Here is a 13530-nt window from a genome sequence, read left to right on the forward strand (position 1 = left end):
TAGGCTGTAGTGTATAGTGCAGTGTAGTGTGTATGTTAGGCTGTAGTGTACAGTGCAGTGTAGTGTGTATGTTAGGCTGTAGTGTACAGTGCAGTGTAGTGTGTATGTTAGGCTGTAGTGTATAGTGCAGTGTAGTGTGTATGTTAGGCTGTAGTGTATAGTGCAGTGTAGTGTGTATGTTAGGCTGTAGTGTACAGTGCAGTGTAGTGTGTATGTTAGGCTGTAGTGTATAGTGCAGTGTAGGGTGTATGTTAGGCTGTAGTGTATAGTGCAGTGTAGTGTGTATGTTAGGCTGTAGTGTATAGTGCAGTGTAGTGTGTATGTTAGGCTGTAGTGTATAGTGCAGTGTAGGGTGTATGTTAGGCTGTAGTGTATAGTGCAGTGTAGTGTGTATGTTAGGCTGTAGTGTATAGTGCAGTGTAGTGTGTAGTGCAGTGTAGTGTGTATGTTAGGCTGTAGTGTATAGTGCAGTGTAGTGTGTATGTTAGGCTGTAGTGTATAGTGCAGTGTAGTGTGTATGTTAGGCTGTAGTGTATAGTGCAGTGTAGTGTGTATGTTAGGCTGAAGTGTATAGTGCAGTGTAGTGTGTATGAATGCTGTTACCCATGGCTGTCCACTCGTTTACAAAAACTCTACAAACTTCCAGCCTCTGAAGCACACTTTGTGTAAATGTCAGAAATTCCATTTCCACATCATGTAATGTAAAGCACCCCGACTGGGAGGGGCCAGGGGCACGCCTGGCACACCAGCCTGGCCCAGGCAGAGATTGACAGCTGTGCCCTAGCAACCATTGGTTTGGTGCATTGCCAAGCCGCCAGGGGTTTCCAGGGAAGAGGTTCCCATGGCAACACTCATTTTGCCACTTTGGTTGGCGTACTTACAAGGTTGGCGTTGGGCAGATGAATGTGTGTTACAGCAACGTAGCTCTCAGCTGGAAAATCAAATGCTTATTCCAGCAGATTGGAGCTCTACCCGTCTGCACGGCAAGGCATTACCATGTCGCTTTTAAATGACATAGCTAAATTAGTCCCATCTGATGGTCTTTTACGCAGTAATCAAGGAGTGGCTTTAGTGGCTTTTAATGAATTCATTATTTACCGTATAAAGTCTAACAAGGATGTTTGAATTTCAACCCTCGTCCAGTAATGTGTCCATTCATTAAACGTCAAGGAAATAGTACAAGCTGTGAATAATATTTTAGAGATTGATTTCCAGCAGACCAGACACTGCCCAGTAGCCTGTCTTCACTTCATCAACTGTCTCTCCATCCGACTGCGCTCGCTACTGCATTCACCACAAAATATCTCTCCCATTCATACATCCTCTGGATGCACTGAAGGGTAGCTATGATGATCAGAGAGTTTTGAAGTGAAGGGTTGAATTGGGAGATGGAAACTGACAAAGTACAGTACGTAATAGTGTGGTATAGGTCTGTGAGGGTTTAGGAGTCCATTGCTGGCAGAATACTATGTAGGCTCCAACAACCTTCTAGGGGCACACACCTGCCCCAGCACAGAGACTTAAAGTTGGCCAGCTCTCTTGGGGGAATTGCCTCAGGCCCCTAGACACACAGATAGACCTGCTGACGAAAGAGAGAGAGAGAGACGATGAGAGAGAGAGATGACGAGAGAAAGAGAGAGCGGGATAGCCGATAATGGCACAACCACGCTGCATTCCTGCGTGATTTGACTGTGAAAAAGATGGCAGGCGGGGAACCGAGCAGAGGAAGAGGAGGGGGAAGAGGAAGGAGGTGGGTACGTAGAGAGAGGGTGACAAATAGGATAAGAGGTGGGAAACGAAGAGTGACGAGGGCGGGCGAGGAGAAAAAGGTCAGCTGAGTGGAGAGAGGGAGGGGCAAGCACTTTGGGACACGAGAGAGGAACGAGAGAGGGTGATGGTGGAAAGGAGAAGGGGAGAGAAGCAGACAGGGGGGGATTAGGAATTTGAGCACAGTCCAAAAGGGGGGAGGGGCGTGAAGAGGAAGAGGACGGAGGGAGAAGAGAAAAATTCCACCTGGCAACGTTTGAATGGTTCGGCTGGCATAGCCATGGCAACCCTGCCATCATCTGATTGGCTGAGGGAGTGTTCTGAGGATGGATGTGTCTGGGTGTATCTCGCTCTCTCCGTTCACATACCAGCCTCATCCACGGATAGCTAGCTATAGTTTGAAGAAAGGTCTGCAGAAAGATAGGTGGGGAAAACACGGTCACTGGTCTTTATTTGTTTCCTTCTTGCCAATGTCATCTGACAACTTTCGGCTGGCAGTATGATAACCCTCGCAAGCAACCTTCCCAAACACAGACAGGCTGCTTTTCAAAGGCAGAGAGAGACACAAACAATCTGTCGCATAGCTACAATCTCACAGCTTCACATCATGGCTTTAGCTGGGTACCTGGAGGGATTTGAACCTATATCCACAAGGCTGACGATATGCGTCAGTATTAATTGCACAGGTAGTACCGTTCACAAACTGTGGGAAGGCAGGCCGTTATGGCACAAACACACAGTGTGACTTTGTCATTGCAGGCCCATTCATTTGAGAGCAGGTCACTGTGCTCCCCATTCAACCTTTACAGCAGAAATCCATTTAGCTAAATGAGTCAACTCATTTGGTTAAAACCCTTCAGGGGAGAGGCTCCTGATAAACACAGAGGAACAATGGCAAGAATCGTCTCAAAGACATTTCTGATTTTGGATTTGCAGAACTAAGCACTTAAAATGTATCAAATGTTCAATAACTAGATCAACTATAAATTTGCCTAAAGTTATTGTGACAGCAGCACACAGAAATGATGCAGGATAGCTATTTTTGACTGTGGTATTTCTTTAATGTGTTTATATCATACCTATCAGAAGAGGATATGCAGCCACAGTGTATATTGACAGTAAGAGATAATGCATTTAAAACCATTATGGGGTCAGAATAGATATTTCAGGTCACTCTGTTGTGAAGTGGATTAGGTAGCACTGTGTTACGAGACCAGAGTGATGCTTGTTAGAGCGCTGCTGAGAGGGAGTGGAGAGAAACAGGGGACAAAGCAAGGTCAGTCGCCACAAGAGGGCAACAGTGCCCCAGAAATTATTGCAGTAGTTGTTGGTTGTAGCAGTTGTGCACAGTTTTCTCCTGGCGTTTATAATAACGATGTGTGTGTGTGTGTTGGTGTTTTCTGTCAAATGATATGTCTAAACTCCCCTAGTATGTATTGTATGCTATCATCATCACCAGACATGTCATCACAGACAAGACAATACAGGCAGAGACAGACAGACAGACAGACAGACAGACAGACAGACAGACAGACAGACAGACAGACAGACAGACAGACAGACAGACAGACAGACAGACAGACAGACAGACAGACAGACAGACAGACAGACAGACAGACAGACAGACAGACAGACAGACAGACAGACAGACAGACAGACAGAGAGACAGATAGACAGACAGACAAGACAGACAGGACAGACAAGACAAGACAGAGAGACAGATAGACAGACAGGACAGACAAGACAAGACAGAGAGACAGATTGACAGACAGACAGGACAGACAGGACAGACAAGACAAGACAGAGAGACAGACAGATAAGGCAGAGAGAGACAGACAGCCCGATAAGACCGACAGACCTAGACAGACAGACAGACAGACAGACAGACAGACAGACAGACAGACAGACAGACAGACAGACAGACAGACAGACAGACAGACAGACAGACAGACAGACAGACAGACAGACAGACAGACAGACAGACAGACAAGACAAGACAGATAGACAGACAGACAGATCAGACAGGCAGACAAGACAGAGAGACAGATAGACAGACAGACAAGACAGACAGGACAGACAAGACAAGACAGAGAGACAGATAGACAGACAGGACAGACAAGACAAGACAGAGAGACAGATTGACAGACAGACAGGACAGACAGGACAGACAGGACAGACAGGACAGACAGGACAGACAAGACAAGACAGAGAGACAGACAGATAAGGCAGACAGACAAACAGACCAGACAGATAAGACAGACAGACCGAGACAGAGAGAGACAGACAGCCCGATAAGACCGACAGACAGACAGACAGACAGACAGACAGACAGACAGACAGACAGACAGACAGACAGACAGACAGACAGACAGACAGACAGACAGACAAGACAAGACAGAGAGACAGACAGATAAGGCAGACAGACAAACAGACCAGACAGATAAGACAGACAGACCGAGACAGAGAGAGACAGACAGCCCGATAAGACCGACAGACAGACAGACAGACAGACAGACAGACAGACAGACAGACAGACAGACAGACAGACAGACAGACAGACAGACAGACAGACAGACAGACAGACAGACAGACAGACAGACAGACAGACAGACAGACAGACAGACAGACAGACAGACAGACAGACAGACAGACAGACAGACAGACAGACAGACAGACAGACAGACACCTGGCCGGCTGGTGAAGACGTGGCAGAGGGAGTGCTACTACAGAGTGTGCTGCGGTGTGAGGTAGTTGGTTGTATGGTTTCACATAATAAACAGCCCGGAGATAACTGTACAACCTTCTAGCTTTCCCCGCGGTGTCACCACAACCTACAGTAAGCACCCCTGGAGTCACACCACCAAGCCAACACTGTGGTAAGTATAGGACTGTTAGAGAAAGTACATGACACAACACAGAGGCTAGTTTAGGTCACTAACAAGACAACACAGAGAGGCTAGTTTAGGTCACTAACAAGACAACACAGAGAGGCTAGTTTAGGTCACTAACAAGACAACACAGAGGCTAGTTTAGGTCACTAACAAGACAACACAGAGGCTAGTTTAGGTCACTAATAAGACAACACAGAGGCTAGTTTAGGTCACTAACAAGACAACACAGAGGCTAGTTTAGGTCACTAACAAGACAACACAGAGGCTAGTTTAGGTCACTAACAAGACAACACAGAGGCTAGTTTAGGTCACTAACAAGACAACACAGAGGCTAGTTTAGGTCACTAATAAGACAACACAGAGGCTAGTTTAGGTCACTAACAAGCCAACACAGAGGCTAGTTTAGGTCACTAACAAGACAACACAGAGGCTAGTTTAGGTCACTAACAAGACAACACAGAGGCTAGTTTAGGTCACTAACAAGACAACACAGAGGCTAGTTTAGGTCACTAACAAGACAACACAGAGGCTAGTTTAGGTCACTAACAAGACAACACAGAGGCTAGTTTAGGTCACACAAGACAACACAGAGGCTAGTTTAGGTCACTAACAAGACAACACAGAGGCTAGTTTAGGTCACACAAGACAACATTTGCAACATTTGAAGAACAGACAATGTAACTGAACTGTGCATGGAAAACATTTTTCATTATGTGATCCACAAGTTTTTTTTTATGTCGTGGAAGGTTGAGTTGAGTTGGATTCAATTGAATGCAAGAGCTGCCTCCTGTCTGGTCTCTTTTGCTTCCACTAGTATAATTCAGATCAGTCTACTTTAACAGCATGTGTCTACTACCTACAGTACAGCATCAGTGAACTCCATGTCCAGGCACCAGGGAGTTAAGGGAAAAGGGGATACAACTGAATGCATTCAACTGAAATGTGTCTTCCGTATTTAACCCAACCCCTCTGAATCAAGGCCCTACAGCCCTGTGTTATTACATATCACTACTCTGGGTCAGTAAGTTGTACTATGTACTATACACTGCACAGTGCACTTACTGTAGACTACCTCTCCTTGAAGGCCAAAATATGGTCCCAGAGCTCTCTCTCTATAGGTGCCTCTTAAAGTCCTTAACTAGACCTTCAGATCCAATATCATACTGTATCATACTCCACACGATAACACACCTCAATACTGCATTCCCTCTTTCCTGCGGCCATTTGACTGGATTCTACTGGTCAAAACTAGTACAAGCGGTCATTTTCAGTCATTACTAGACTGTCCTTGTTCTGCAGCCTTTGCGCTGTGTCCTCTGGCTCTGTGGTTCTGATCGATGACACCCAGAATTTGCCCGCTCGTCTGAAATAATACAGAATTCACTAATGCCTGCCATCCTACACAGTGGTAACATTATTCTAGTCTCTCCTCTCCCTCCTTTACTTTCATACAGGGTAATAATATCATATAACATCCCAATAACTAATCATTCTAGCAATGTAACTGGGTGTCATGCACCCACATACATTCTGTGTAACATGATCCATGTCTATGGCTCTCTCGCCTGTGTTCTTGTCTCTCATATCACTCCAGAACATGTACTCTTTGTGTTTTTTTCCTGAGGTTTGCATTCGCAGTCAAATAAATATATCAGTTGCTTGCAAACAGCCAACCCCTCACTACCCTCCAAGAAGCCCCCCTCCTCTCCTGCTGCATCCCCCCTTCACGCAACCAACCTCCCCCTCCCTGCACCCTGCCTTCTCTCGTCCCCCCAGTGTGTCTGGGATAGTAGCTAAGACAACAGGCATCCGCATTGCGTTGTGGCTCCTCTCCTGGAAGGGACGAAAGGGGGGCATATATCAGAATTCTGCTGAATCGGCGCTGTTGTAGCGCTGTTCTTTATCATACCCACAACGCCTTTCTCCTTCTGCCGTCCCAGACAGATGCACCTTTGTCAAATGCCTGACGTCTCGAGCGCAGAAGGTTGCGTTTTCTCCTTCTCTCTCCTTCTGTGTCCTTGTCTCTGTAAACGTTGTATCCTCTGTCTATTTTAGTGAGGACAGGGAGCTGCCATTTATTTCTTTGTCTCTGTATCTCCATCATTGTGGCAGAGAGAGATCTGGATATCACTGATTGGATCAGTAGGTATTTTATCCACATGGCTGATCAGAGCTCATTGGTAGTCTGGGTAGATAATGCAGCTTGCCTACATACGTGCACACGCACGCACGCACGCACGCACGCACGCACGCACGCACGCACGCACGCACACACACACACACACACACACACACACACACACACACACAGCCAGCTGTACAGGCATCTATATGATCTGTATGATCCAAACATATACAGTGCAACATGCTAGTTAGAACAGCCCAGACTTGAGAGGGGGGGGATGGACCGACTCAGACCAATGACGTCACATCTTCTGCAACACTCTTTGTGCTGTCTGACAGTGGAGTGATGCGGTGCAGAGCAGAGCCGCCGGCAGATGCACCTGTCTAGGACAGCATATCTTTGTGCGTCTGTGTCTCTGTCTCAAAGCCCTAGCACCATGAGTGGCTCTTCTTTTTTAAGTGCAAATGTCTCAGAGATAGCTTCCAGCCTGGCTCAGAAACAGACACAGGAAGGTATGCTGGCACTCACTCTGTCAGGCGAGCAGCTGTGAGCTTATAAATTAATGTTCTCCCTTTATATTCATTCTAACCTACTTTCAGAAAAAGATTGCACCGGATTTTTCTGTCTGGTATTGATGGTGCCGTTGGTAATGAGGGTGTCGTTGGTAATGATGGTGTTGATGGTAATGATGGTGTGGTTGGTAATGATGGTGTCATGGTAATGATGGTAAAGATTGTGTCGTTGTTAATGATGGTGTCGTTGGTAATGATGGCGTTGATGGTAATGATGGTGTGGTGGTAATGATGGTGTAGATGGTGTGGTTGGTAATGATGTTGTAGATGGTGTGGTTGGTAATGATGGTGTCATTGGTAATGATGGTGTTGATGGTAATGATGGTGTCATTGTAATGATGGTGTTGTGGTAATAATGGTGACGTGGCAATGATGATGTCATTGGTAATGATGGTGTCGTTGGTAATGCTGGTAATGCTGGTGTTGATGGTAATGATGGTGTGGTTGGTAATGATGATGTTGATGGTAATGATGGTGTGGTTGGTAATGATGGTGTTGATGGTAATGATGGTGTGGTTGGTAATGATGGTGTGGTTGGTAATGATGGTGTGGTTGGTAATGATGATGTTGATGGTAATGATGGTGTGGTTGGTAATGATGGTGTTGATGGTAATGATGGTGTCATGGTAATGATGTTGTAGATGGTGTTGATTATGTCATTGATAATGATGGTGTCGTTGGTAATGATGGCATTGATGGTAATGATGGTGTGGTGGTAATGATGGTGTAGATGGTGTGGTTGGTAGTGATGGTGTAGATGGCGTGGTTGGTAATGATGGCGTCGTTGGTAATGATGTTGTCGTTGGTAATGATGGCGTCGTTGGTAATGATGTTGTCGTTGGTAATGATGGCGTCGTTGGTAATGATGTTGTCGTTGGTAATGATGGCGTCGTTGGTAATGATGTTGTCGTTGGTAATGATGGCGTCGTTGGTAATGATGTTGTCGTTGGTAATGATGGCGTTGTTGGTAATGATGTTGTCGTTGGTAATGATGGCGTCGTTGGTAATGATGTTGTCGTTGGTAATGATGGCGTTGTTGGTAATGATGTTGTCGTTGGTAATGATGTTGTCGTTGGTAATGATGGCGTCGTTGGTAATGATGGCGTCGTTGGTAATGATGGCGTCGTTGGTAATGATGGTGCTGGTTTTGGTGTGTTTTGTGGAATAATCCATTCGGCTGCTTTTGAGTTCTCTGCTTAATAAGGTCTTGGTCTGATGTTATATCAGAATGACTAGGCGTTCAAGTGAAGATCTGTATTAAAAGCCTGGTTGAATGATACAGAGGATCTGTCTGATGAATGATCTCCCCATGTAGGACTCTTTGCTGTCTGATAGGATCTCCCCATGTAGGACTCTTTGCTGTCTGATAAGATCTCCCCATGTAGGACTCTTTGATGTCTGATAGGATCTCCTTTGTCTGTTGATGTCTGATAGGATCTCCCCATGTAGGACTCTTTGATGTCTGATATGATCTCTTTTGTCTGTTGATGTCTGATAGGATCTCCCCATGTAGGACTCTTTGCTGTCTGATAGGATCTCCTTTGTCTGTTGATGTCTGATAGGATCTCCCCATGTAGGACTCTTTGATGTCTGATAGGATCTCCTTTGTCTGTTGATGTCTGATAGGATCTCCCCATGTAGGACTCTTTGATGTCTGATAGGATCTCCTTTGTCTGTTGATGTCTGATAGGATCTCCCCATGTAGGACTCTTTGATGTCTGATAGGATCTCCTTTGTCTGTTGATGTCTGATAGGATCTCCCCATGTAGGACTCTTTGATGTCTGATAGGATCTCCTTTGTCTGTTGATGTCTGATAGGATCTCCCCATGTAGGACTCTTTGATGTCTGATAGGATCTCCTTTGTCTGTTGATGTCTGATAGGATCTCCCCATGTAGGACTCTTTGATGTCTGATAGGATCTCCTTTGTCTGTTGATGTCTGATAGGATCTCCCCATGTAGGACTCTTTGATGTCTGATATGATCTCCTTTGTCTGTTGATGTCTGTTGTTTTCCTGGTCAATATGCCTCCACTCCTCAACCGCCACCTGCTGGCTGCTAAATTAAGATTACAAACAGCTATTATCGTTAGACCATAGTTTATAGGCTAAAGAGAAATCTTGCCCAAGGAGAGTGCACTCAGAGTCGCTCCCTCCAAGACTATACACACACAGCAAGAATACTGTACATGTGCACACACACACACCCATACGGAAGCAAGCACACTCCCGCGCCCTCAAAGACTTGTGCACATCGGTGATAGTCTTTACAGTGTAACAAGGTTAGAGCACTTTATGACCAATCAGGATGCTTACATATCAAACATTCCCCTCAGGGGCCCTGTGATTATGTTATACAATAAACACATATGTACAAATGAGGTAACAAGATGTTCTCTCTGAGGACCTGAGAGCAACACAGATATCTCAGCAGACTGCCATGAGCCTGGCATCTGCCTTTGGTTATTACCAGCCGTTAATGCTAGTTTCTATGGGAATAATGGATATACTGTAGTAGTCTGCATGTTTTACTCCGGTATTGATTTGGTCCTCCTATCTGGGCGGTTTATTTGGTGTTTTCTCTGTCATTCAAGCTGCCGTTTATTAACTGTAGAGATATTAATGGCTGGATGATTGATGTAAAACCTGGAAGGCAGTGGTGATATCAGGAGAGCAGGTTCATGTGCTCTCCTTTGGCTTGGTGCACCTTCCCTTCTCACCCTGTTTGAAATTCTGACCCTCCCCCTCCATTCCCTCTGCTTCCGAGCCTCTCTGACACCCTCTAAGCTCCCCCTGTCTAACACACACATTTCCCCTCATTCCCAGACACACACACCAACACAGAGCCCACAGACTGCAAAGAAGGGGCTGGGTGGGTAAGTGGAGACGTGATATTTGAAAAACGAGAGAGAGAGAGAGAGAGAGAGAGAGAGAGAGAGAGAGAGAGAGAGAGAGAGAGAGAGAGAGAGAGAGAGAGAGAGAGAGAGAGAGAGAGAGAGAGAGAGAGAGAGAGAGAGAGAGAGAGAGAGAGAGAGAGAGAGAGAGAGAGAGAGAGAGAGAGAGAGAGAGAGAGAGAGAGAGAGAGAGAGAGAGAGAGAGAGAGAGAGAGAGAGAGAGAGAGAGAGAGAGAGAGAGAGAGAGAGATTGGGGACAAGGCATGTAGAAGTGGGAGGGATGCTCAGAGCAGAGAGGGGAGACTGGGGAATGAGATCATGAGAGCAAGAAGGAGGCGGAAAGTGAGAAGACAAACTGTGTGTGTGTAAGACAGTGTGTGTGTATTTTATTTGCGGGGGGGGGTACGCATATGCATGCAAACATATATAAGTTCATATGTCTGTGTGTTTTAGCGTGTATGTGTGTTTTTGTTCCCGGTGACACAGATTGATGGAGGGAGAAGACAGAGGCGGAGGGGACTGTGCTGGTGGCGTTGGGGGAGGTAGGTAGAGAGTAGAGCATTGCAGGATAATAGAATCAATACTGTTGTCTGTAACATACCTGCCGTTGGGCTTTCAGTCTGGCCCCAGTAGCCAGTCAGCCATCAGACCCAGCCGCCGTAGAGCAAAGACAGAGAACGAGAGGGGGGACAAAGAGAGAGAAAAGGAGGGGAAATGCAGGCATTGCTGCCTTCTTTTGCATTTGCCTCAAATGATGGTGAATGAAGATGGAGTGTTGACAAAGGCTAAGTTTGATTCCTTTGTGTTTTTTAAACCTTTGTGTTTTGTTTAGTGCCTCTGCCGCCAAGATGTACTGGAACTTTGGATAGAGGAAGATACCGTCCTTTTGTGTCCCTGTACCTGTATTTGTGTGCATATGCATGCGTGTCCGTGTGTGCCTGTGTCTGTGTGTGTGTTTAATCAACAGCTGAACCATCAGAGGACACATGTTGAGGGAGACATGTTGTCCACATGTCTGTGTCGCTGCTACTCTATGTGTTCGTCTTGTTTCTCCTCTAGATTCCCAGATTGCTTTAGTCAATCTGTCTCTGCTTTTCTGCGTTTCAAATGATCTTTCTCAAACGTTGATGATATTCCATTTAGAACGATGAAAGGGGATCGGGAACTCGTTTGAGTTGGTCGACATGTTGATGTGGTTTATCAGTATATGGCTGATATCTGCACCTGCGTTCACACCATATGGGTGTTCTAAAGCAGAATTGAGCTTTTGATTGCAGTATTGCGGTAAAAACGATATCTACAGATCCAACTGAAGTGTATTAATAATATGGACTTGTAACTTGAACTGCAGATAAATCCATAATTCATTAGTGTGTGAAGTTGTGACAAATGTCTTCAAATGGCTCTTCTTTCCTTTCTGTAAAGACTCACCCTGTTTCACACGATTCACATCCATCAGCATCTATTTATTTCTGACAGCTAAACAGACACAACCTTAACTTGATTTATTGATTGTATTTTTCTCATTATTTGAAAGTATTGTCACAAAGAGAATGTACCTGTGTAAGAGAGTAAGTCAGTGTGTCAGTCAGACTGTCTACCAATAGGTGGCACTGCTTTGCCAAATTTTCTCTCACAGAACTTTTGCTCTTGCAACTATAGTAGGATATTTTGGACGTATTGTACTTAAATAGTTATTCAAACAAATAAACATGTTTGAGAGAAGTGTATGTACAGTAACATGTTCTTATTTCATAGTGTTTGACTGTCCCTTAGAATGACGCAATTTCATTCCCTCCCTCCGCAGGTAGAGTCGGACATTTTGGAAAATTGTATCCAGCGACATCTTGCTAAGATGGATGCAAAGGCTTCTCTCTTCACCCTTCCACATCCTCCTTTAACCCTGCACGACCATCATGTCCTGTGTCCCCATCTCACCCTGTGAGTGAGAGCACAGCTCCTGTCCTTCATTTGAACCACTGTCAGACTAACAAAGGCAACATCTACCTGTAATTGCCAGTGAAGACTGGGAGACAGTGGCTCAACCAGTAGGAGTTAGAAGAGAGAAAAGGGAGAATTGCTCTTTAAGTCCTCATAAGCAGATGTAGCCATTCTTGGCCAGTAGCTGGTTGCCCCTGCAACATAGAGTTGTTAAATTGCAGAGCAGACCCACACCATCAGGCTGGAGATTGTCAAGTGTTACATAGTGGTATATTAAGTGTAGGGGAATTATACTGACTGGGACTATTTTATTCTGATTGACACAGCTCAGTGGACTGCCTAGGAGGTCCGTAGAGGCAAACGTCTCTAAAGAGCTATTAGAGAAATGATTCAGAGCCGAGGTTATTAAGAGAGTATATTACATATTAACAGAATATATTAGGTATGAATACACACACTGTCAATCAGTATATATCTAGAAGGTATGTATTATATTGTATGTTACACCGCAGCCTTGTTGAATACTTGTTTCTGATTGGCGAGAATGGACATTAACAAGTTCTTATACAGAATGTCTGGAATGTATATTCATTATATTACATGTTTCATATTGATCAGATTTGCTGCGTTTCTGCCGCAAACCCAACACAGTAGCCGGCCGGTTGCCTTAGAAATGAAAATGTCAGACGAGGTCATAGCTTTTTGTCGTCGGTGCGACTATGCGGTTCTTTTTTCTTTCGTAAAAAGGCGTTTCATCCATCAGACCATGTTTGCTAATGTGAAACCCCTGTGGAACTACTTTTCCCAGCATGCCCCTCTGTCCCTGAGACCCTTAACCTGTGAGGTCATAGTAGGTCACAGGTGAGGTCCTCGGGAACAGGGCTGCATTCATGTTCATCATTGTGGAGAAAAAGAGAAGAGAAGAGTCGCTGTGGAAGATGACTTACTGTTTTTATACGTCAATGAACTCCTTGTTATTCCCCATAGAATGTTCCAGTGTAAAGAATGCAATGTAATAGTGTTTCAGCTGGTGTTTCCTTTTAAAGTGATCATAGTTAGAGTTGCTTCCACACATCTGAATACAAAACAAAATCCCAGACTTTGACACAGAGGGTGGATGTCCCATGTCTTTATATCTGATAATGGTACACACAGCCCTATCCATTCTGCAGGTCTCTACTGACTGTTGTGGTACATATGTACTTGTCTGAAGTGTGATTCCCTCTTAACAACAGGAGGCTTTGTGTTCTAACTCATAATGGGAGCCAATCAGAAGACAGCCAAGGGTGGTGACCCTGTCAAAGTTATCATCTTCGAAGAAAGCTAATGATCCATGTGAAAT

General features: G+C 45.1%; 1 long non-coding RNA gene across 1 annotated transcript in view; it reads left to right on the top strand.

Moving 5' to 3' along the window:
• Nucleotides 1–12863, top strand: part of LOC123998027 — a 33235-nt gene extending 20372 nt beyond the window's left edge. The window contains exons 3-4 of the long non-coding RNA XR_006832216.1: nt 10734–10789; nt 12055–12863. This is a non-coding gene — a long non-coding RNA (uncharacterized LOC123998027). The remainder of the gene's footprint in view (nt 1–10733; nt 10790–12054) is intronic.
• Nucleotides 12864–13530: the final 667 nt, after the last annotated feature.

The sequence above is a fragment of the Oncorhynchus gorbuscha genome, linkage group LG15, assembly GCF_021184085.1.
Source record: "Oncorhynchus gorbuscha isolate QuinsamMale2020 ecotype Even-year linkage group LG15, OgorEven_v1.0, whole genome shotgun sequence".
Lineage (NCBI taxonomy): Eukaryota > Metazoa > Chordata > Actinopteri > Salmoniformes > Salmonidae > Oncorhynchus > Oncorhynchus gorbuscha.